The following is a 24889-nucleotide window of genomic DNA, read 5'->3' as shown; positions in this document are numbered from 1 at the left end:
ATGGCTGGTGGAAATAAATGATAAATATATTGAGATTGGTGGGATCCGGGTTCCTCACTACCGGATAAGAGAGTTACTAATATGGTTAGAGGATGTGCTGGATGAACTTTGGGTTGTTAAATTGGAATTGGAGAGATCAGCATTAGCTCACCGTTTATGGTTTTAAGAGAGATAGGTGATAGATAATGAATAGATGTATATATCTTTTAGGTCTGTCTTCTAATCAGTCTAGAAACAAAAATACCACAGTAGCATTGAGCACAGAAATTCTCAGATCTGTTTCTAAATGGAACCGGGGCCCTTTGAAAAAATCGGTGATTCCCGAATCGATACAGGACAGTACAAACCATTAGAGGTAACCAGAGAAGAACAACAGTCACTTAAATACACTGAGTTGTCAAATAATGAATAAACAAATAAACAAACAATAAAGCAGTCACCATAGGAGAATATTTGAATTCGTGACTTAGGAAAGTATACAACACTTATCCTAAAATAAATATTTTTTCTTTTTTAAAATAAAGGTCATCTACAAGAGAAAAAAGAACAACAAAAACGTTTGGCTTGTGATTTCTCCTTAACAACAATACAAAGAGATAATGTAACAACACCTACAGTATTTTGAATATAAGGTATGGTGCTCCAAAAGTAAGTCATCTTTCAGTTATTACGGAAAGAGAAAGAAATTCATATCAAATTCACCTGTTCTATTAAGTCATTCACCTGTTCTATTATGGACATCATAATAACCATATTTATGGCCAAAAGGAAGTGTCATTTGGCTATATCACTTTGGTTGTATCGACCCACCATTATTTGGCTTAATTGAGTAGTTTACACATTGCATAATAACTCATAATATGTTAAAAGTTAAGGGAAAGTAAAACCCTGTGAAAACAATGGCAGTGTTTTATTAAAAATAAGTACTAAGTTATTTATTGAAAAAAAAAAAACTGTTTCATCTAGATTTTTTCCTTACTTCCAATTAATACACCTCCATGTTCTAAAAGATTATATTATTCTCTTTCTGGAGGGCAAGGATAGCAATTCTGAACAGGTCACTTAATAAAGATGCTTCTGTCAATTCAATAAAATTTTTAAAAAAATAGAAGAAAAGGAAAGATGGCAGCCAGTAAAAATATATGTGGCAGGTGCAGGTATAATTTCCTTAAACTATGATATAAAATTTCTTATTACATAACATTTTAAATAATTTAAAACTTTAAAAATCAATAAAATCCCTCTATTATTGCAGTAAAACATAATGTAGAAATAAATGGTGTGAAAAATAAGGAAATAAATGATGTAAAGAACAGGTGATCATCTACCCAGAGAAAAAAGATAATCATTTAGCCAATTGTGAGAAAGTTGCTGAATTCAAGAACATCAGATCTCTAAAGCTTCCTACTCACCAAACATAATCAATAGAAAATATAATTTAAAATCTCACAGTAGCAACAAAAATATATAGTACATAGTTATGAAGTAAGGAGTAAACATTCAGCACTGTAATGGGAAAAAAATACAAAAATATAAATATGTATAAGACCCAAATAAATGTAGAAAATATAGCATGTTCATGAATGGGGATACTTAATGTTATAAGTAATTATCCCCAAATTAATCTCTGCGTTCAGTGTATCCCTGTCAAACCCTAAGTTTTAATTTACGGATGGTAACAAAGGGAAGATAAAATTCATATAGAAAAGTGTATGCAAAAATAGCAAACCTTTTTGAAAGAGAAAAATCATAGAACAAATGTAATATGAAACTTTAATAATTGAAATGCCATGGTATTTGTGTGTATTAGATAAATAGATCATATATGCATGTATAGAAATGTATTACATTAGAAGTGTTCTGCTTAGAAAGAACAGACTATTCAATAAATTATGTTGAGACATGTTGCTATATATTTGCCAGGTAGATTCAGGTTCTAAATACAAAGAGCAACACTATAAAGTATTAGAGGAAAATATAAAATAATATCTATAAGACACAGGGTAGGAGAACTTTTTAAAAAGTAAGATTTTAAAAGCAAAGCTCTAAGAATTTAGCTACATCAAAATTTCAGACAAATCCTCTGTATGAAAAACCACCATAACCAAAGTAAAAAGATTAGCTATAGACTTAGAAGAAAACAAACTTGAATCCAAAATTTATTTATTTATAGCTAAGTTAGAGATAAGCAAACAAATAAAAAATTGCTGAGGAATAAAAACAAATAAGTTGCCTATAAAAATTGCAAATATACATATGAAAAAGTTGCTCAATCCAGCTAGGTGACATGAGCATGCAAATTAAAATATCTATGAAATGATATCTCTAACCCATTATGTTGGCAAAAATCAAAAAGCTTAAGAATATAAACTATAGGTAAGTATGTAGAGAAGGATACAGCCATACAGCGCTGGTGGCTGTGGAACTTTATGCAGTCACTTTGAAGGGCAGTCTGGCAATATTTAAACATTCTAAATATACGTATTGCATGACAACAATTCCTTTTAATTTTTCCTACACCAGAGAAACACTCATATGTACACCGAATGAAGCATGTACAGGACACTAATTTTAAACAACCCAAATTACTATCAGAAGAGAAAAGCCTAACTAAAATGTATTTTGTACAATGGAATAATATGCAGCAGTTAAAAGCAAGAGGTAGATCTACATGTATCTACATAAATAAAACTTCAAGATATTGCTACAAACAAAAAGCAGGTTGAAGGACAATTCATAAAGAATAATAATGCTTATGAAAAACAAAAACATACACAAACAATCTTATGGTTTTGTTTTGTTTTGGCTGTACCACACGGCATGTGGAATCTTTGTTCCTTGACCAGAGATCGAACCTGTGCCCCCTGCATTGGAAGCACAGAGTCTTAACCACTGGACCTCCAGGGAAGTCCCCCAAACAATCTTATATTTTATGTGTATGTGTATATGTGTATGTGTGTGTATGTGCATGTATTAAAAGGTAAGTAATAAAAATAATAGGATTGAAGTTGGTGATCTGAGGGCATATATGCTTTATCTGTAGTATTTTATTTTTATAGTAGTAATTATTCACGTATTACTCACCTATGAAGGACAGAAAGAGATAGTATACAAAATAGAAATATGCATGTTTTTAATCATAGTAATATATGCTAAGTCATGTATACTTGAGAAAGGCAAATTACATCAATCACACCTGTTTTATCTATTACTCTCATAAAGATTACAAACATTAATTATATACTGGGAAAAGTTCTGTTAAGAGGAAAAAGAAAAAGTTCTGTTTCAAACCTTCTTGGTTTGAGTATATATTGCTGCATCTTCTTTGGACAATGGCCCTCAGGGTAACTTACTTTGCACCTAAGCACATTTATAGTCTTAAGAGTTTTTGCTTTTTTTTCTTTTTACTGCATGCATGTGTCAATGTTAACAGAAAATATAAAAATAACAATTAACTATTAAATAATTAAAACTAAAAATTAAATAGAGCAAGAATAACCATGTATTGCATAGGTAGAGATAATACCATTAATCTTGAACATATAAATAAATCTTAAAAACCCAAAGGATCCATTAGTATTGTGAATGATTAAGGATATCTCTAGAGTAATATGGTAACAAAGATACTTTGCTTGAGCCAAGCTGTAATCAAGCTCCTGAACCTTCCCCTAGGCCCATCTGTGCATTTCCTTGTAAAATCCAATCCCTGCTAAGTCAGTTTAACCAGAACCCTCGCCCTGGATACCTGATCCCGGTAATATCTGATCAAATTCTTCATTTTCCACCATCTCCCAGGTGATGTCTGATCATCCTGGACTGGTAGGTAGGTTTACCCAGAATCCCTCCTTACCGCTCAGGTTTCCTGTTAGTAGTTTTTCATCCACTGACCCACATCCTGCTCCTTGGCTCTAAATTCCCACTTGCCCATGCTGTGTTCATATGTGAGACCAGTTCTATACTCTTTTCCCCTATTGCAATAGTCCTGAATAAAATCTGTTTTTACTACTCTACTGCCCAGCTCTCCTTTTTCTTTTACAACAGGATGAACACATACACACACACACACCACATAATCAAGTAGGAAAATATAAAAGGGAATCACCTCATTGAAAATGGCAACAGAAAGGTATTTAGGGATCATTTTAATTTATAAAAGATGTGTGAAACAAATTGGAAGAAAACTTTAAAAGCTGACTAAAAGGAAGACATATTAAGTCATCACATACCAGGACTGGTTTCCCAAAGTTGGCTTGTGCCCAGTATCCATTCTGGTTCGTTGTTGGTTCCATTCTGAGTAGTCAGTATCTATGCTACACTCTGTTAAACATATTTTAATATCATCCTGGCTTAGAAATATATGAGAAAATATATGTAAATGGAGAGAGAGAATGTGAAATATTTTCCTATATGTAATTTCTGAGTTTATTCAATACCCAATGATGGAGGATGAGAGATTGACCTTTGTTGATAAAAATATAAATCCTCTCCTCAAAGTGAAACTTCCTATACATTTGTATTTCATTTTAGAGCTAAATACTTTTTAAACACTTAGGGTCAAAATTTAATATTTTAGGAGTTGAACATAGCATTTGTCTTATGGGGAAAGAGTTGTTGTTTTTTAAAAGAAAATCTTGATAAATCATTCGGAAGAGGGTGACTTTGTTGTTTGGCAGCCAAAGTGAAAAAGGCAGTAACCAAACAGTGTTGCTTAGCAAGGAGCCAACATTTGGGGAAGCTGGAGAAAACAAAGGACAGATAAGAAGAGAAAGCACAGGAGAGGAGGAGGCAAGATGGCATGAGGTTGGGGTACTGTGTAAGAAATCTGTAGTGGCTGGGGGCTACAGAGGCTGAGCATTGCTGGCCCAGGAAGGGCCCAAGACGTGGTGGGACTGACTCAAATGTAGTATGCAAACAGCAAAGGTCCAGAGTTGCCAGGAATTATGATGGAAAATTCATCTGAAATACCATTTCAGACTTCCAGACTTTCAGAGGTCTACTAGAGGGACCTCAAAGAAGACCTGCAGACCTTGGAGATAATGAGATATTAAGTTTCAGATCCAATTACTTGTGTGACCTCATTCTCAGCCACAAGGTCTGGGGTACTTTGGTTTCCATAAACCTTTGTATGTTGATGCTATTATTAATGATAATAACAACTTAGTTCATGAATTGCTGACAGTAAAAGATAGGTGAGATAAAAGCTAAACAAAGGTGGCAATTTTAGCATCCTGCAATTCTCTGAACAGTGAACAAAGTCTACATCAACTCAAATTGCACAGAGGAAAGTTAATCACCAGAAAATTAAAGTCAAGCCTACTCATCGGCTCTGTTTTTGCCAGTGCTGCACAAGTGTCAACTTTATGGCAAGGAGGAGATGTAGCAATCAATACAAAAAGTAAACAAATAAGTCTGAATGGAATCAGAGTGAATCCTAAACACCTATCCTCTCTGGTCAACAATAGATCAGTGAGACAGTGAGCTGGGGGGAGGGGTGTGCATGTACGAACACCCATGTGTTCATGCACATGCATGTGTGTAAGCGCAGAACAGGCTGGGGAAAATTCAAACATTAAGAGCCATTAAGTGACAGGGTACTGCTAATTGTCAAGACTTATTTTTAAAAGTTGCATATGCTCTGTTAGATGTAGGACATTTTTCTTTCTTCGTTCCGTCCTGTATTCGGTCCTTTCTTCCTTTATTATGTGTTATTTCTAAAGTAAAAATTACCGTATGAATCTATTAGGTACTATTTCTAAAATAAAAATTACAAAATGAACCTATTAGGTGCTATTTCAAAAAATAATTAACAGTATGAAATTAATTAAGCCAATCAGAGTGCACAGGCAATGTTCCTACCCTCATGGGCCTTATCAGTGTGTTCAGTGCCTCAGAGAAACATAGCTGGGGTGTCTTGGGGATATGGGAGAATGACCTCTGCTCTCACAGAGTCACACATTCATATCTACATACATTGTGGCTTTGTGGTTACATAAACAAAAACACACTTTTTCAAGATGAATTAAAAGGATGAGGACCTCTCTTGATATTAAGAATATATAAGCAAAAATAGCAGTGAAGCCCATATACTCTTTATCACAGAGTAGGAAGGAAGCATGGTATAGCTTTCGTTAGTATAAGATTAAATGAAATAATATAATAAAAAACACCATTTACATTAAATAAACATCTTCAAGTAAATGCAAGTGTATACAATTTTCCACGTGTGTGTGTGTGTGTGTGTGTGTGTGTGTGAGAGAGAGAGAGAGAGAGAGAGAGATAAGGGGCAAGAAGAGAATAGAACCACCAAAACATTGAGCAGTGCACCTATTCCAAGCACAGTAGGTGTGTTTAGAACAATTCTGTGAAATAAAATGCATTACCTGCATTTTACAGATGAAGGAACACTTAAGAGAGGTTGTAAAGGCACTGGCGGATTTACATTTCTAAAATTTTCAGCTTGAAAATGACTTTGAAAATATGCTAAGTATTTTCTTGTCAGCTTATAAAATCTGTTAATTGCAATACTGAAGTTACAGTGTGGCCTGAATTTGAAAGAAAATAACACATTTCTGCCTGACTCCATGTAGTGCTCTATTTCTTAAAACCTTCACAAGTGGAAAAGGCCTGACAAGACAAACAAAAGGAGTGCTAGAAGGAATAATTGTTGGAAGGAATAGTGAAGGTAGTGTCCCCATTTTCAAAAAGCATCTATGTCTAGCAAAACAGTCAGTCATATCCATAATAATTTGGTGGTGATTTCAAGGTTTACCTAACCAAAACCATGAGCCTCAAGGTTTTCAAGTATCCTAATACGATCACTCTAAAAGTTCTGAAAGAATATGCTTTTTAACTGACTTAATAGATCTGATTGCTTAAGTGAAGTAAATGTCAGACTAAGACACCAGGAGGACTTGGATTTTTACTCTTACCCATGTTCACCCAACAGAAAGGATTGGTTTTAATAAATGGGTCACTGGTTTTGACCGCGGATGGAGATGCAAAAATGTTGTCTCATTAAGTGCTATCCTGGCACCAGCTGAGACTAATGGCAACAAGTCAGCAATATGACAATGCAGAACACATAAGAGAGATAAAGAGAGCAGAGCAGGAAAAAGAGGCCAAAACAAACGGTTCTCTCTAGGACAGCCTTAGGACTAAATGAGACATGAAAATTGTAAGTGGAGGCTGATTATGGTAAAAACAAAAAGTTTTTAAATGGCATCTTTGAGGAGAAATTAATTGGATAATAAATAAATAGATAAATAATAACTGAGTGTTAAAATATTTGCCTTTATTGTAAATGAAGTATCTGGAATCAGATAAACCAAATCTTTCGGGGAATGTCTTGGAGAACATTTTAAAATAAAGATATAGGAACAATTTCCGATTAACATACGATTGCCTTTGCAAGAAAGTGGATGATTACAAATTATTTGATGGTGAATGAAAAGTTCCATCTGTAAAGTATTTTAAGAAAGCCCCCTAGCAACCTGTGTTTGTGGTTAATTTGCTTTCTAAATTTTTCTTTATAGATAGTCTAAAGGAAATAGTATATAACCTCTTTCAAAATTATAAAAAGTATAAACCGTTGAAATAGAAATTAATGAGCTTTCACTATATTACATTTGTGACTCAGGATAAAAAGCTACTTAACTGCTAGAATAAGCAGAGAATTTAATAAATATAGTAAGGCTCTGGGTATTCTGCTGAGTGAGCCATGCTAAAAAAAATTTCCATCTCCATTGTCTGGGCCATCACTCTTGCATTGGCATTTGCCAATGAACTCTAGTGGCTGGATTAGTGAGTTGAGACATCCATGACGGTATTTGAATTCTTAGTAAGACACAGGGTCTGCTTAAATCACTTCACCTGTATGTGCTGATTTTGTGAGCTCCTTGCCCATAAGTATGCTCAGAGGGTTAATTAGACACTTTTCTGTGAGGATTTTATATTTTCTCAGAAAAAGCTACTGCAAAATTTAGTAATATCACTTTATTATCTATTACCTATTATTCCCCCATTACCTATTTTTCTTTTCTCTAACACCTTGTAGAGGAAAAAAAAATTGTAAAGTTTCCAGTTGAATCTCCATTGAGACAGTTACCGGTGCAAGGAAAATTCTTTATGGCATCTACTTTGGTGATAGTACCATGTCGCCTCGCTTCTCTTTTTCCACTTACCTATCAGCCTGATCCCTACGTTTTTGTTAGTTTGTTTGTTTTTGTTTGTTTGTTTTTGTTTTTGTTTCCTTCAGAGAGACTTCAGATACATTGGAAAGTGTCTTTTCTTTGTAGTTATTGGGCATGCTCAGCACTGAAGGTCATTCTGAGTTCCTCCTGGAATCTTAAAATTTTAATAAAATATTCCAGATAACAGATTTTTCTCTTCATTTGCATATCTCTTTTCTTCAAAGATTCCCCCTGGGAAATAGACATGAAAAAATTTTTTTCAAAGATATGAAAAATTTTTCCTACTTTTAGTAAGAGATTTTTTTTTTCCCCAAAATCAAGTAAAGATTAAGACCTTCCCCCTTTGTAGAATTAAAATATCAGCCAAAGCAATGACTGGGAGGAAAGGAAAAAAGAAGAGAAGAGGATGTCGCTAAAGTAAAAACTAAGGACTTCGTGAATCTAAGTAGAACATAGTAGTGAAATTTGGTTCACTTCCTCATGAGAAACTGAATTAGATTAGAACTCTAGTTTTAACTTCAAATATTAACTGGTAAACTGGATTTCCTATCAAGATGTCACGTGCATCAAAAGTCACATATGAAAACATGTAAGTGTATTACATTGATCAAATAGTTTTCTTAACTTTTTTAGTGAGTCAACTTTTCCCTATAGAAGGGTAACTCACACAAGAGTTTGCAGGTAATTTATGTCCTTTGCAAATGGAACGATTTCAATATATGGATTTTAATTTGTATCACATGACTTTAAATAACAAGGTTGTTTATCACATGTACTTTAGACAATGAGTTTCCTGAATATGAGTGAGATACAAATCTCTAAAAAAGTCTTAACAAAGACAATAATTTTCTAAATACCTGTGCAATAAACAGTTTAAAATTTTCTAGCAATTTATACTTATTAGGTGAGAGAAAAGCAGAGAAATAATCAGGAAGGACATAGAACTGCATTGGAGGATGGAAAAAGCATGTGCTCTGGAAACAGAGAGATCTGTGGCAATTTGGATTTCACTTCTGTCTCTGCCACATGTGAGTTGAAGAAGCATGGCATCTGAACCTCAATTTCCTAATCTTGTATACAGGCATAGCCACTCCAGATCATGGCATTGCTTCCTTTTTAAAAAAAAATACTTTAAATGATTTAATATCATTTCAGGGTTCCTGTATCTCACAACTTTGAGCTGTAGGTAGTAGTATGGAGAAAAAAGAAAGATCTTCTATTATGATGCATTTTAGAGATAGCATTGGGGCTGCTATCCCAATCCTTTCAAGAGGAGAGGAAAGCCTATTTTGGCAATGGGTATAGCAAGAGAAATGTAATTAGATGGATTCAAATCATCTTTTGATGCCAAACTTGTCACTTTCTCTGTGAAGTTTTCTCAGATCTTATTGGTTTGGTTTATTTGGTTCAAAGTAAATAATGTTTGTTAAATTGAGTTGAATTGACACTTGAAATTGTTCCACTGACACTTGAAATTGTTCCAGCCATTGAAATGCAAGTCCAGGTCCAATCTTGTAATTCTCATTATTTTCCCCCTCTGATTTCTCTCCAAACTTTATGGGTGAATATTTGTCACTAAAGTCCCAGAATGTATATGTAGGCATATCTTCATGTCTATCAGTGGGACTTCAGGTGGCCCACGTGCTCTGTTCCGATGGCATTTTCATAACTTAGATAAAGACATATGGGAAAGAGAATGGACATCGCTAGAGAGATGAGCATCATTGAACTGCAGTTCTGTTTCACTCCTGAGGGGGAAAACTATGAATTACTGTTATGGTACAGATTTTCCAGATTATAAACCCTCATCTGCTTTCCTTAGAGTTTTATTTACTGTGAAGTTAATAAAGCTTAAGCTTCAGGCCTCCTCAGTTAGCATGGCTTCTTCTAAGGCCCTGCACCTAATTTTGTTTTTTTGTGATTTTTAGTTTCTTGAAAAAGAAAAACCCATAATTATATAAGATTCAAGTTCTGTAAAACCTGGATGTGCCCCAAATACCAAATAAATGGTGCTTCTTCTGAAAAAGATTTCAGAAGCTGCTATTGCTGAAAATGACAATGACCATTATTCATAATCATAATTTTATTATTATTTCTCATTAACTATTTACTGAGCCCCTTTCTTTTTGCTAATCACTGTGTAGATATTTTATAAACATGATGCCTAAGCCTCAGAATAATTGTGCAGTATAGGAAAATAAGGGAAATGTACAGTGGTAAACAGGAGCTGGCAGTGATTCAATCCATGGTCTGCCTTACTCTAAAATGTTTTCTAAGTATCCACACCACATCATTCCTTGGTGTGGTAAAAGTGGCTACTTTAAAACAATCCTTTTACATGTCACTAGGCACTAACTAAAAATCCACAGAATAGCACAGTGAATTGGCATACGGCTTTTAAATTGTTTATTTAGTTATAGGTCATGTTATGTCAAATCACTTCTGACTTTAAAACACCAAATAATTCATTTACAAGTTGGGTAGTAGTCTGTCAAGTCCGCATGCTGGAAACATTCATTAGTGGAAGATGAATTAACCAGTCAACAAGGTAGTTAAATGCTAGTAGCTGTAAGATCTGAAAGGGTGAGTGTTAATTCAAATAATGTTAAATGGTATTCATGGGATAAGTGAACTATACCTAACACTTTAAAAATGACACAGGTATGGAATGGTTCAAAAATGCTCCCTCGAGCATATTTATAGAGACACTACAGTTTTATTTCTCACTTGAGGTGGCTTCCCATTCAAGACATTACACTTAATGTGTATGTGAACATTTTGTGAATCTGGCCAATGGAAAGGATTTTCCATAAATTTTTGAGTGATATAAAACCCTGAGTGTACACTAATCTCATTCTTTCAGACTCAGAGAGCTCAGCAGGCTGTTAGCTCACTCCGAGTGGCCCCATATATCTGGGATAAATTCACATTTTCTAAGCTGAGGACACTGATACATAAAGCTAGAATGCAAATTAATTATGTTGCAGTGGACCTCTAAATGGCAAAATGTCTCCTGCAAACTCATGTTCTTTGGATAGCCCATTTTTTTCCAGTAGGAAAGCTACATAAAGTCCAAATTATGAATAAAAAGAGAGTGAATAAGCATGGTATCAGAAAACGGGTAGCATTAGATGATTCTAAAAATCTACACTTAAACTTCCCGGCACCTGGTGCTTAATAAACATTTCTGTTGCATGAAAGCCACTAAGATAATATTTGTTCTGCCATTTGTTTTTGATTGTTTTGTTTTGCCATGCGGATTTCCCCACCAATCAGGTTTTGACCAGAGAACATGACTCCTTTCCCTGGATAGGAATTGCGAAGCCATTGTCCACACATGCCTCTCTGATTCTTTTCTTGTGCTTTCAGGATTCACTGACTCCCTTTCTAGACTGCTGCATCCTTTCTTTCTATATACTTCTCCCAACTCAGCCCCTCCTTCGGCCCAGCACTGGTCCTGCTGCACATTCTATTTCTCAGTGAATGGTAGGTCTATTCATGTTCAGTTGCAAACCTGAGAGTCAGCTTTGCTCTTTCTCTGTCATCTCCTACATTAATTTATCCCGAAGTTGTCTATTTTTGCCTCATAAATACTTAAAGTATATTCACTCCTCTTCATCTCTATGGTCATCCAAATCAAGCTACTGTCTTACCTAAATTACCACACCGGCCTGCTAATTAAACCCTTATATACTCTATCCTTTTCTACTCAGTTGCCTCACTGCCACTGGAGTGTTTTACTTTTCCCCAAAGATAAATTAAACCATGTCACCTCCCACGTTTCTACTTGCCTAAACACTTGGATGGCTTCATTTGCTTTTGGATACATACAAATATTCAGCATAGCCTATAACATTTTGCATGGGCTGGTCCCTACTTGATACTCCCATTTCAGGTTACACTTCACTCCTCCTTTCTCTCGGGCCTCTAGCCTCACTGAACTTCTTTGCATTCAATGGCCACGCTCCCTTGTCATAGGGTACTTACATTCTGTAGGAATCACCCTGCCACTCACATGCTCACCTGTAATTAGTTACCTATTAGAAAGACATTCCTGAAGTGTAAAACGGGCAAAAGGCTTTTAAACAGATTTACATCTCAAAGGGGCAGAGAAAGAAATTACAATTATAGATTTTCAAAGTGAATACTCTAAGAAAAGGGAGGCCAGAGACCTAGAGGCAGGAAGAACTCTATCTAAAGTTTGGTCAAGCTGAGGGAAACGTTAAGGCCAGCTTGCTCAATGCACTACTCCCCTGATCAGATTGCCCCAAAGGCTTCTCATCATACTTTCTTTATTTGTTTATTTATTCATTCATTTATTTATTTATTTCCTGGGTTATTTATTTTTTTTTTTGGAAAATTTATATTACGTATATATTTTTGAAGTATAGTTGATTTACAATGTGTTAGTTTCATGTGTACAGCACAGTAATTCATATATATATATATATATATATACACACATACATATTTATATATAAATTCTTTTTCAGATCAGATTCTTTTCCCTTATAGGTTATTACAAAATACTGAGTATAGTTCCCTGTGCTATACAGTAGGTCCTGGTTGGTTATCTATTTTACATACAGTAGTGAAGAGAAGATGTTCTGTGCCTTGTACTATGTTTAGCAGCATCCTTGATCTCTACCCACTAGATGCATGTAGTACTCCCTCAGTTATGAAAACCAAAACTGTGTCCAGACATCACCAAATGTCCCTTGGGGGGCAAAATTACCCTGTTTGAGAACAACTGGAATAGACTTAAATAACGTCTTTGTACGTAGTTATGTTTCCTCCAACTGTTTTGATTTCCATATTGAACTTTTTGCATCCCCACAAAGCTTAACAGTCCTACAAATGATCTAATTTTGTAAGTAATATACAGACCCATGGCACACATACATGTGAAATGAAACAATTACATACTGAAGTTTATTAACCAGCCGGCACAGTCAAGAAAGCTAGAGCCCCAGATATTCCATTCACACATCACTGTGCTCATGAAATCAGGTGACTGGGTCAATTGAATGTACTCACCAGCAGAGTATGAGTTGATTCTGTTGTTGGGCCCACAGAGTCAGAAATAGTCTCACACTTGAGAACTTACCTGAAAATATGTGTGTATGTTTGTAGAAGTGAGTTTATAGTTGTCAAAACTCTTCAATATTTGCAATCACTTTTTTCTAGTCACTTATTTTTACTTTTGAGGTATTCAGGCTCAGCTCTTATCAGGTGTAGGCTTATCTTATTCCCTAAGGATGCTTTCTTTTAAATTAGACAGCTTAGTGTAAAGAGCTTCCTAAAAATGATTTAACTTTGCCTACCATCTTTGTTTACCAGGATGGCTTAGAAAAATCTCAATACCAAAAAGCTTTTCTCTGCTATTATTTCATCTTCTTGCCCAGAAATATTAGTTTAAAATTCAGTTACTCTTTATCAGATAAACAAAACTTAATATATCTACAAAAGAGTTTCTGTATTGCTTTAATAAACTTATGTAAATTTCCAACTGATGACAACACTTCAGTCAAATTACAAATATAAAACATCAAATATTTGTAGTTAAAATTTTGCTAAAATGACTTTTAAAAGATTCCTTTTGCTAAGTGTAGTTTACAGTAATGTTTCACTCTGAATAGTAGCCTAAACTTTGTTGGAAATTAATGTTGATGTCAGTAAATTGGTTGTACTGCTGACTGTGAAACAGAATTGTTAATTATTATAAAAAAGGGGATGCAAATGCAAATAATATGGAAATGCTTGGTCTCAGCTAGCAGAACTAAAAATAATCTAACAACAAATAATACCACATCAGCAGCTCTTAGGTGTGGAGATTTTTGGCTTCCACTCCAAACACAGTTTGAAATTTTTCATATGTAATTCATGAGATTTCCATGATTCATTTCCAGGACCAATACGGTCCTTTGCACTTAGGACAATGATAAGCTATTATTTTTTATTTTTCCACTGTTTTGAGATAAAAAACGTATTTCCTGCTGGTTGTATATAAATGGTTTGTTATACTTTTTTGAAATAGAACAGTTAGAGATACATGAAAAGCATTTGGCAGAGTTGTGTGAGAGAGCCATACGTTATTTTTCAGGGCAAATGAAAATTTGTGTCTGCTGCACTGGACCCTTAAATCTCCATGTACCCAAGTAGGAACTGTTTACTAGTCCTCTCCTATGTAATGGAAAATGCAGTATCCTTGAAACAAGGTCATTTATAGAGAGCATGTTGTCCGTGCATGTTCTGAAATGATTGACCTTAAATCCTGTTCATTAAGCTGGTCGTAAAGAGATAGCTATATTTTTTATTATTGGGGATATGGAGAATGAATAAAATGAACAGCACATTTAATTATCAAGATTAGGTTGCTCAACAATTCATGGAAGAAAAAATTTCATATGCCAAAAAAAAAACTAAAAACCATTCAACCTCTACGTAATCAAAGAAAGGCAAATTAAAATTTCTCACCTATCAAAGTTGAAAACAATCATACTAAATGATGTGGAGAATGCAGAGAGACAGGCATTTTTGCTCCCTGTCAGGCTAGTAATCTATACAAACTTCCTGACCTAGGGACACTATTTCAAATAAATAAATGTGGGCAACAATTTCTATAAAAAGATGATTGAGGTAACATTATTAGTCACAGAATACTGAAATACATTTTGGTTTATTTTTTGATAGCATATTATTCAGCCATTAAAGTCATGCATTCAAAGTATATTTAGTAACACATGAAAATGTTAATTTTTTTAAAAAATTAATTAATTTATTTATTTTTGGCTGTGTTGGGTCTTCGTTTATGTGCGAGGGCTTTCTTTAATTGCGGCGAGGCGGGGCCACTCTTCATCCCCGTGCGCGGGCCTCTCACTATCGTGGCCTCTCTTGTTGCGGAGCACAGGCTCCAGACGCGCAGGCTCAGTAGTTGTGGCTCACGGGCCCAGTTGCTCCGCGGCATGTGGGATCTTCCCAGACCAGAGCTCGAATCCGTGTTCTCTGCATTGGCAGGCAGATTCTCAACCACTGCGCCACCAGGGAAGCCCGAAAATGTTAATGTTTTAAGTTTAAGTGAAAAACCTAAATAAAGCCTATGATTCCAAATTTTAAAAAGGAAATTCACTAATATTCTATGAACAATAACAAAAGGAATTTAAAAAAATAACATCTGAATGCTAGCAATGTTTATATTTGGTTAATATAAATAAGATAAGAGGTGGTTTTGGGTTCTTGTACTTTTTTTTTTTTAATTTCCTAGAATTAGAAAATGGACTTATTACTTTTAAAAGTTAGTAGATATTTGATAAGAAAATTAATTGTATGTTTGAGTGAAAGTCTATTTTGTACCAAGGAAAGTTACACAATTTCCAGGAGAGGTTTACACCTGGACTTTATAGGAGCTGATTTCAAAGTCTTTTGAGGATTGAAGGCTGGACTTCAATAGGAGTAATCTGCATTCTTTCCAAAGATAAACAAAGAAAGTCAATAACTGCCTATTGGAATGTGTTCCAGTTTTCTTTTGTATCTTTAATGTCTCTTAGGCATAAGGATGGGATCTTACGGTCTGTTACATTTCCATGTCTAAAGTTGATATACTGCTTTTATTTGAGCACATGTAAGTGCTGAGGAGCACAGCTCAAGCAGTTGAAAGTAGATGTGTTCTTATAACATTGTCACTCAATTATTCTGAACAATTTCTGGGTTGCATCTTCATGAAAAAATTATGTTTAGTGATCAATCAGCTGATAATTTGATTAGCTCTTTTCTCCATATTGTTAAACAAGGAATTGGAAACCAACTGAGATAATCCAAAGAACTGGATTGTCAAATCAGATTTCCCTGAATCACTGGTCTTACCTAGTATCAAGTTTTCCTACTAATTTCGAGAATATTTCCCATGCACAAAGCAGGGGAGATGTCCTGAACCCCTGGAGTAGCTCCCCAGACTCCATCTGGATCTGACATTTTCTGGAACAGATTAGTGTCTAAAGTTTATAAGGAGGGTTTATAGTCACTCTGTTTACATACAAATAACCCTTGGGTTCATGCAACATTTCCATTTTACACTCGGGTAGTACATATAGTTAATATGACATTTTTCCAGAGAGCCTCTGCCCCATAAATCCATGGATTGCTGGTTTATCATAAGCAATCCTAGACAACCAGGAATATTCTGCAAAAATTCCATAGTTCAGAGTTCTCCTGCTAATAACACATGTTTAATTTGTATGCCACAAGGTCTGTTATTAGTATATTCACAAAGAAAACAGACTGGGTTACCTGCTTTTCGCATTCCCAAGACCCAACCACCCCTACCTACCCTGTAAAGGAAGTGAATGGACTGCAGATTTTGCTGCAAAAGTGAAAAAAATGTCTGCCATTACATAATGGGAAAGGCCAGTTTTCCTTCTCAAAAGAATCAGTCAAATTATACTCCCAGTCAGAAAATAATTTTACTGCCTTTTTCAATCAAAGCAAATGTTAATAGCATTCACTTTGCTACCGTATCATTTCTAAATGCACATTATAAAGATGCAAGATTAAAGTCCTATATTTAATCATATTTACTGTTTTAAGGAAATATCCAAAACTCATGTTAATCTGAATTCAATATGTTTTTGCAGCCAAACATTTCCCAAACTATAATTTAAAACGTGACGATGTTAATAAAGCTACTTTAGAGCCTAGTCATCACAGCATCCTCACGTTTAAAGATAAAATATCCAAAGTTTTGTAAATCCCCTTACCAATCATATTCTTAGGAGGTCTTTGAAAGCAAATAATGATTAGATTTGATGTTCTTTTTGCTGGAATAGTGTATAAAAATGACTAACTGGCTGTGATAGGAAATACTCATGAACTGATCAAACTAAAAGATCTATATTTTATGTATCTCCGAATTTGCCACCATCTGCTATACAATTTCTAAATTTTTATGTGCTCCATGAAGTAGAATAGTGCCTTTAGGGAATGTGTAGTAAGATAAAAAAAAAGACACAAAACTGTAACCTGGCTTTTTGGTATCTTATTTATAAAAGGCTCAGCCGACGTACGTATTTCAAGTTATCTTTCTGTTGTGCACTATGGAATTTTATACAACTCTGGGAAATGCATCACAGTAATTTTAAAGACAGATAAGAATATGTCTTTTTTTGGTGAGATGAGAGAAAAGAGATTATGAAAGAGAAGATAGGAAAATGGAATGGTCAAGATGTCTCCAGCATAGGTGTTCCTCAGGTAAAGCAGTTTTAGAAAAGAATACATATGGAAGTTGATGTTAACCATCTATCCACAACTGTGTACTCTGTGGTGTGACTTACCATACTCCAATGATACAGTTTAAAGACCACTGTGTTAAAGCACTAGATTATATAACAAAGTATTTTAAAATGTAAAATGTATCTGATTAGATAATCCATGACTGTCAGCCTCTAAACAAACATTACTCTATTAGTTCTCCAGTAGGGACCAGAGCTTTGAGGGAGTTCTGATCTAACTCTGACGATCTACGGTGAAGGTGAGAAAGACCAAAGAGTGTGGAAAAGTACCTGAAATGACAGTATATGGCCTAAATTACAAATTTACTCTCTAGTCAGTCTTTTTTTTAGAAGACTAAAGCTAACTGATACTCCAAAGTTTTTTGAGTAAAAATCAAGAAGTTAAATCTCACAGCTCTTAATCTCAGTGTCTGATATCATACAACATAAAAGTGCCAGTGTTGGAACCTTTGATTACTGTCCAATGTTCAATTAAACAATACCCAACAGGAATGTATAACACTTTTTTCATATATTCTATGAGCCATTTCTAGACATTATGGTATTTTTTCTTTGTCAGTAAGACTATTTAGGAATTACTCTTTCAATTAAAAATTTTGTCCTGGTCCCTCTCTCTCCCAGAAAGAGCTTAAATCATTGGATGCATAAAAATAATTAACATTAGCCATTTTCTACTTTGCAGTATAAAGATATGCCAAGACTAAAATATGTGTTCTGATACCTTTAATTTGAGAAAAGATTACATATTAAATTAAGTGATCTAGATTGTTGCCCACTATAAACAATTCATACTGTATGTTATAAAAAATAAATTAAAAATTGTCTAAAAGAGGCAAATTCCCACTTTTCTATGCTACCACTCGTTATTTTGTTTCAGATAAAATTTTGAAAGAAAAAAATTGCTTTCCACAATTTGGAAGGATTCTGCTATTTTCTCTACCAATAAAAAGGAAGGATGTTTGTGTTCAGAATGATTCATTGAAAGGTACTGGCTTCTGCTCTCTTCAGATTAATCTTACAATAGTTATTTCCTTGAGCAGCCATCAAATACATAATATTAGCATAAAATCATAACTTTGCTTTTCACTTTTGCCAATATTAAGATTATGCTGGATTCATGGGCAGGTTTTTTTTTTTTTTTTTTTTTTTAATTAATTAATTTATTTATTTATTTCAGGCTGTGCTGGGTCTTCGTTACTGTGCGAGGGCTTTCTCTAGTTGCAGAGAGCGGAGGCCACTCTTCATCGCGGTGCGCGGGCCTCTCACTATCGTGGCCTCTCTTGTTGCCGAGCACAGGCTCCAGGCGCGCAGGCTCAGTAGTTGTGGCTCACGGGCCCAGCTGCACCGCGGCATGTGGGATCCTCCCAGACCAGGGCTCGAACCCGCGTCCCCTGCACTAGCAGGCAGACTCTCAACCACTGCGCCACCAGGGAAGCCCTTTGGGCAGGTTTAAAGGCATCCATCCTCTTGAATATATTTTAGGTGCTAAAAAATTACTCATCAGCTTTTTATTAACTTTTATGTCATATATATTCAGACACACAGACACGTAGTCAAAACAGGCACTGCTTAATCTTACAGTAGCATGGGGAATTTAAATAGAATTTGTGTAATATTTGCAACTATTTAGAAATTGGCTCTAAGTGTAAAACATAATCTTGTAAAGAAAGGAAAATTATGGTCAGAGGATAAGAATTTAAATAAACATGACTTTGGGGGATAAAAAGTTGATATGTGATTGAATTTGAGGATAAACTAATTTATAGTGAGAAGGACCTATATATATTTATTTTATGCACATAATGAAAACAGGTAGAAACATTTAGGAGCAGTCTTCTGAAATCTGAGAGTGTCTTAATCTTTCCTAAAACTATGAAGTTGTTTTGTTTCCTTTCACATTTATACTTCAATAATAATAAAAGTATGATAGTAACTTCTTCCACTTTTGAATAGCAGCATTATTGATATTAAATGCACTAGGTTATAATAAGAATTTTTGCAAAGAGGTACTAATTTATTAAAAATCAATATTTTAAGTAAGTTGGAAAATAAATCACATAGTCAGGAGATCTACTTGATTTAAACTATGCTGACTTTTTTTCTTCATCTGAGAAGACAAATGAAAATATATGAAGGAATTAATTCACTCTTAAATTTAATAACATGTGTCTGGTGTCCACCAGGCACTCTTCTAGATCCTGGAGATGCACTGGAGTACAAAATAGATAATGTTCACACCATGAGGTACTTATATTCCACTGGACACAAGAGATAATAAACATACAAGCAAATAAATAGATAGTGAAATTTCAAGTAATGATAAGTGCTATAAAGAAAAATAATGCAAGGGAAAGGAGAATAAAAAGGAGTGAAATGTTAATAGGGTGGTCAAGAAAGGCCTCTCTGAGAAGCGGGTGTTTGAGCAGAGATCTAGAAGATGTGTTAGAGAAAGTCAGGCTACTATTTGGGAAGATTTGCAGAAAAGAAAACAGCAGAGGCCCTGTGAGTAAAAGCATGTCTGAGGGGTAGAAAGGTCATTGTAATTGAAGCATACAGAAAAAAAGAGAAAGAGGAAGAAAATGGGTGAGAATGGTGCTGAGGGTAAAGTTATGCAGAGTATTACAAACCATACAAAGGACTTTAAATTTGGAAAGAGATCCTAGAAAGATCTTACATTTTAAACCACTAAGGTAATCCCCAAATTTAAAAAAAAATTACAAGATAAAGTGCAATATCTGTTATAAAATAATTTTCACTTAATGTCCTACTCATTCATATGAGGTTGAATGGATTTTGTAGATTTTCAAAACAGATCCATAGATATTCAATATATTCGGATACAATAAATAAATAAAATATAAAGGAAGTTCAGATAAAAATTAATTTAACTAAAACTGATATGATTTCATAAAAATGAATCAGTTGTTTTAAACAGACTCAACTAAGCAGAAAAACACAACTGAAAGAACTTTAGGCTAAAAAGTGAGGTAAAATTTCCATGAGGAGAGGGACCCATTCCAAAACACTTGCCCAACTTATTGAAAATGAGCATGAAGTTTAGAGAGAAAAATCAAATGGAATTAGGTATATGTAAATGTGATTCCCCATCAATTAAGAAATGGCAACTTATTGTGCTGAGTAAATGGTTGTTTTAAAAAGTGCCAAAATTTCTTAGGTAATAAATATTAGAAAATAAATGCACTTTGGAAACAATTAAAATGTAAATTTGATATAAAATTAATGGAGAGTTAGGAGGTGTTGAATGCAATACCAGATTGTGAGTGATAAATAGCAAATCTATTGCTCCCAAAGCTATCATCACTGAAAATGATTCCACTCAGTAAAAAAGTAAAAGAACAATTAATGATGTATTTTTTTCTAGAATACAAAATGTAACTGCTATTGATATTTTCATAGCAAATCCAACTGTAATACATATAAATTGTTTAGCAAAATTGACTTTCAACTGCTAGTAGAAACGTAGACCCCAAAACGTCATATTGAGGACACACCTGAAGGATTCATGAACTAGTTTGCTGTCTGTAGTACCTGTTACTGCAATGTGATTATATTTTAGCAGTTAGCTCAGATTACAGATTATTAACCCAATGAAATTTGAGAATATACTTTGCATAAAGGCTATTCTAGACTAAAATCTCTAACTACCATTTATTCATAACTTTTTATCAGAACATTGTTTAGTAATCAAGAAACAAAGTCAAATTAATTGCCCTACTATGATAATTAGTTTTTCTCTCAGATGTCTTATGGAAGGAATTTTCTTACTTTCTATATTCCATTTTTAATCCCAATTTGTTGCTTTTATCCATTTTGTTTAGTCTATTGAACACCCAAACCTTTTAGAAGATAACTGCAAACAGGTAATAATAATCGACATTTATTAAGAAACTGAATGTGTGCTAATGCACTGTCCTAAATATATTGCCCAGGATTTATCTTATTAAATCCTCATAGCTATCATGTGAGTTGTAGTACTATCATTGTCTCCATTTAACACAGAAGAAAACTGAGGTGAAGAGGACAAATAACTTGCCGATATCAGAAAAATCAGTGAGTGTATGGCACAAGGATTCAAACCTAGGTGTTCTGAGCTCCAGAGCCAAAACTTCTATTTGCTGTTCTAAACTGCCTATCAGGGGAACAAGGCACGGAGACTGGGTGACAAGGCTGGTGGATGTTTGAGTCGCCATCATGCCAGTGCAGAGGTTACTCTCTACAAGCACATACAATTTATGTGAGTAATGACCTAATTGCTTTGATGATGAATTAGCTAAGTCCTAAGCTCATTAGAATATAATTATATTAAATTAATGGATTATAAAAATAAAAATGAGTGCTGTCATAGAAAACCGCATATATTTTATTTGGGCCAAGGATATCAGGGATCTTATTCCTACACATGGAGATTAAGAAATGAAGATTAAATGATTATTAGAATAGGTAAGATTAAGGAATGAAGATTAGGCTCAATTTTTTTTACTGTTTAGGTGGATTGTTACCTAAATAATAAATATTTGGACCCCGGGCTATTAGAGACAATAGTTTTTTAGTGCTCACAAGTGCTCCTTTTACAAATCCATCCATGATTAAGGGTTAATACATTTCTTGATTTTGAAAAATCTCTCTTTAGAAGTATTCTATAGAAAACAAGAAAGAACATCTTCACAAAATTAATATCATTGAGAAATCCAAAACAGAGGTAATTACATGTTTAATGTTTAACTTAGTTTCAATTGAAGTACTTCTTATCACACAGCTGTTTACTATTAAGAAAGAGTTCTTATATCTGAGCCCATTCACTCTCTGGTATACAACTTTAATTCTATTATATTTAAACACCAGTTGTGTAGTGATTTTTGAAGAATGTTGAGTGTAAAGAACTACTTGACTATTAAATCTCATACCATAAGACTGTAATACTTATTTCAGAAATAATAAAGTGTGTCAAATGACTAGAAGCCTGTGTGGTAGGTACCATTTAGTCAGATTCGTCCCTTCCATGTCTAACCATGTTGTTTACTTCTAAGCAAAAGACCAAGTGGTATATTGAGGGATAATATAATTATCATCATAATGTAAAATTATGTGGTATAATTTTTATTTTTATTTTATTATAATTTTGAGTTTTCAACTCTCACTATGAAGGTCAACCATTTTTAATATTCCCATTGTTCCACATAAAATAAAATATTTTAATGAATGCTATCTCTTAATGCAGTGCAAATTATAGCACTACAGATCAAAAGCAGGGCAGTAAAAAAAATGTGTTGAGGGCTTCCCTGGTGGCACAGTGGTTGAGAATCTGCCTGCTAATGCAGGGGACACGGGTTCGAGCCCTGGTCTGGGAAGATCCCACATGGCGTGGAGCAACTAGGCCCGTGAGCCACAACTACTGAGCCTGTGCGTCTGGAGCCTGTGCTCCGCAACAAGAGAGGCCGCGACAGTGAGAGGCCCGCGCACCGCAACGAAGAGTGGCCCCCGCTCGCCGCAACTAGAGAAAGCCCACGCACAGAAACGAAGACCCAACACAGCCAAAAATAAATAAATTAATTAAAAAAAAAAAAGTGTTGAGGAGCAGGTTCAACTACAAATGTAAATGTACAGTTTTCAGAAAATTAAAGCATACTAATGTTAACGTTAGCAAATGCAAGAAAGTTTTAGGTCTTATGCAGGAAACTACCCTGGTGTATAGACAACTTCACTGAGTCAGATAAAAACGATTGCTGCATCACATGCTATGAAATAATGAAAGCAGGAAAAACATGTCCACATTATAAAGCTTCTGAGCAAATTCAAATATATAGCAAAATTATATAGTTGGCACATAGTAGGCACACAATAAGTATTTGTTAAACGAATAAACATGGAAGGTGGAAACATATATAATTATTTTTCTCTCAGTCACTGCACACTCCAGGGAGTGAGGTCTACAGATTGACTCCCCAGAAACCTCAAAGGGGCCCTTTATTACATTAGTGAATTTCTTGTGATACAGGATCTAATGGTCAACTTTGAAGACTCTTCAACCTAAATGTCTCAAGACACTGAGTGCATCATCTCTCAGAGACCAATTCCCATTAATCAAGATAATGGGATTACTTGTAAACACCAGAATGCTGATGCACTCATTTTAAATGACACGTTTCATCACATAACCTTCGCATTCTTTCCCTGTAGATAGATGTATACAGGAAACCAAATCATAAACTGAAGGCTGATGAGTGGCCCTTGAATTACAATAAGGAGAGCTGGAAGAAGCAACCGTTAAAGGCTTTGGTCTATGACAGTCTGATATGTCCATTTTCCAAGGAGGATTCTTGTTGCTTAGGGGACTGGCAGTGGAGAACTACATCAACTGAAGCCTCCTCCTGTGGATATTACCACTAGAGTTTGCCACTACAAAGATTTTTAAAGATTCAAATCACCATTCCCTTTCTGATTAGCACATTTTTCATTAAATCTAGTGAGTAATATCAGGCCTGTTTGCCTCATCACCCAGCAAGTGGTTTGTTCTGCTCTATTATCTCTTGTACCTACAACTTGAATTTAAAATATCTCTCCACTGACTAAAACACATCTTGAGGAAACGCTTCTTATCCTTCTCAGATTACCACATCTATCTGAAAATTAGTACATTTCTACCACTGTGCCATGTGGAATCATTTGCTATATTTGCGTACCTACAGGTTTCTGCTTTTACTTATAAGGACCTAAGTATTATGGCAGGGAGAGGAATACACAATTTTTAAGATTCATTGACATCAAAAGTTCTTGCATCCCATCGACCTCTTTGGAATCCCAATAGCTAGCTATACAATACAAAGAAAATTCTCTCTCTGCCCAGCCACTGAAGAAGAAAAAGGGAAGAAATAGATGGAATTTTGATCACTCTCTAACAGATTGATCGTTATGTCTACTATTCTCCTTGGCATAAGTATCATCAATGTAGTAGCAATCATATTTAGTTAGGGGTTAGATTATTCAGAATGAGGTCTTTCCTATCTCTGTCAATTTTAATTGTGTAACATCGGGTGCATTACTTAATCTCATTTGTAAATGGGGTTACACAGTTATCAGAAGTTCTTTTTTTTTTTTTTTAACATCTTTATTGAAGTATAATTGCTTTACAATGGTGTGTTAGTTTCTGCTTTAAAACAAAGTGAATCAGTTATACATATACATATGTTCCCATATCTCTTCCCTCTTGCATCTCCCTCCCTCCTACCCTCCCTATCCCACCCCTCTAGGTGGTCACAAAGCACCGAGCTGATCTCCCTGTGCTATGCGGCTGCTTCCCACTAGCTATCTATTTTACATTTGGTAGTGTATATATGTCCATGACACTCTCTCACCCTGTCACATCTCACCCCTCCCCCTCTCCATATCCTTAAGTCC

General features: G+C 34.7%; 1 long non-coding RNA gene across 1 annotated transcript in view; it reads left to right on the top strand.

Moving 5' to 3' along the window:
- Positions 1-23058, top strand: part of LOC309665760 — a 54564-nt gene extending 31506 nt beyond the window's left edge. Inside the window, exons 5-6 of the long non-coding RNA XR_014266671.1 lie at positions 525-18598; positions 18921-23058. This is a non-coding gene — a long non-coding RNA (uncharacterized lncRNA). The remainder of the gene's footprint in view (positions 1-524; positions 18599-18920) is intronic.
- The last annotated feature ends 1831 nt before the right edge of the window (positions 23059-24889 follow it).

The sequence above is a fragment of the Balaenoptera physalus genome, assembly GCF_965194825.1.
Source record: "Balaenoptera physalus genome assembly, chromosome: 8".
Classification (NCBI taxonomy): Eukaryota; Metazoa; Chordata; class Mammalia; order Artiodactyla; family Balaenopteridae; genus Balaenoptera; species Balaenoptera physalus.
The sequence above is the reverse complement of the archived record's forward strand: the minus strand, read 5'-3'. Positions and strand labels throughout refer to the sequence as shown.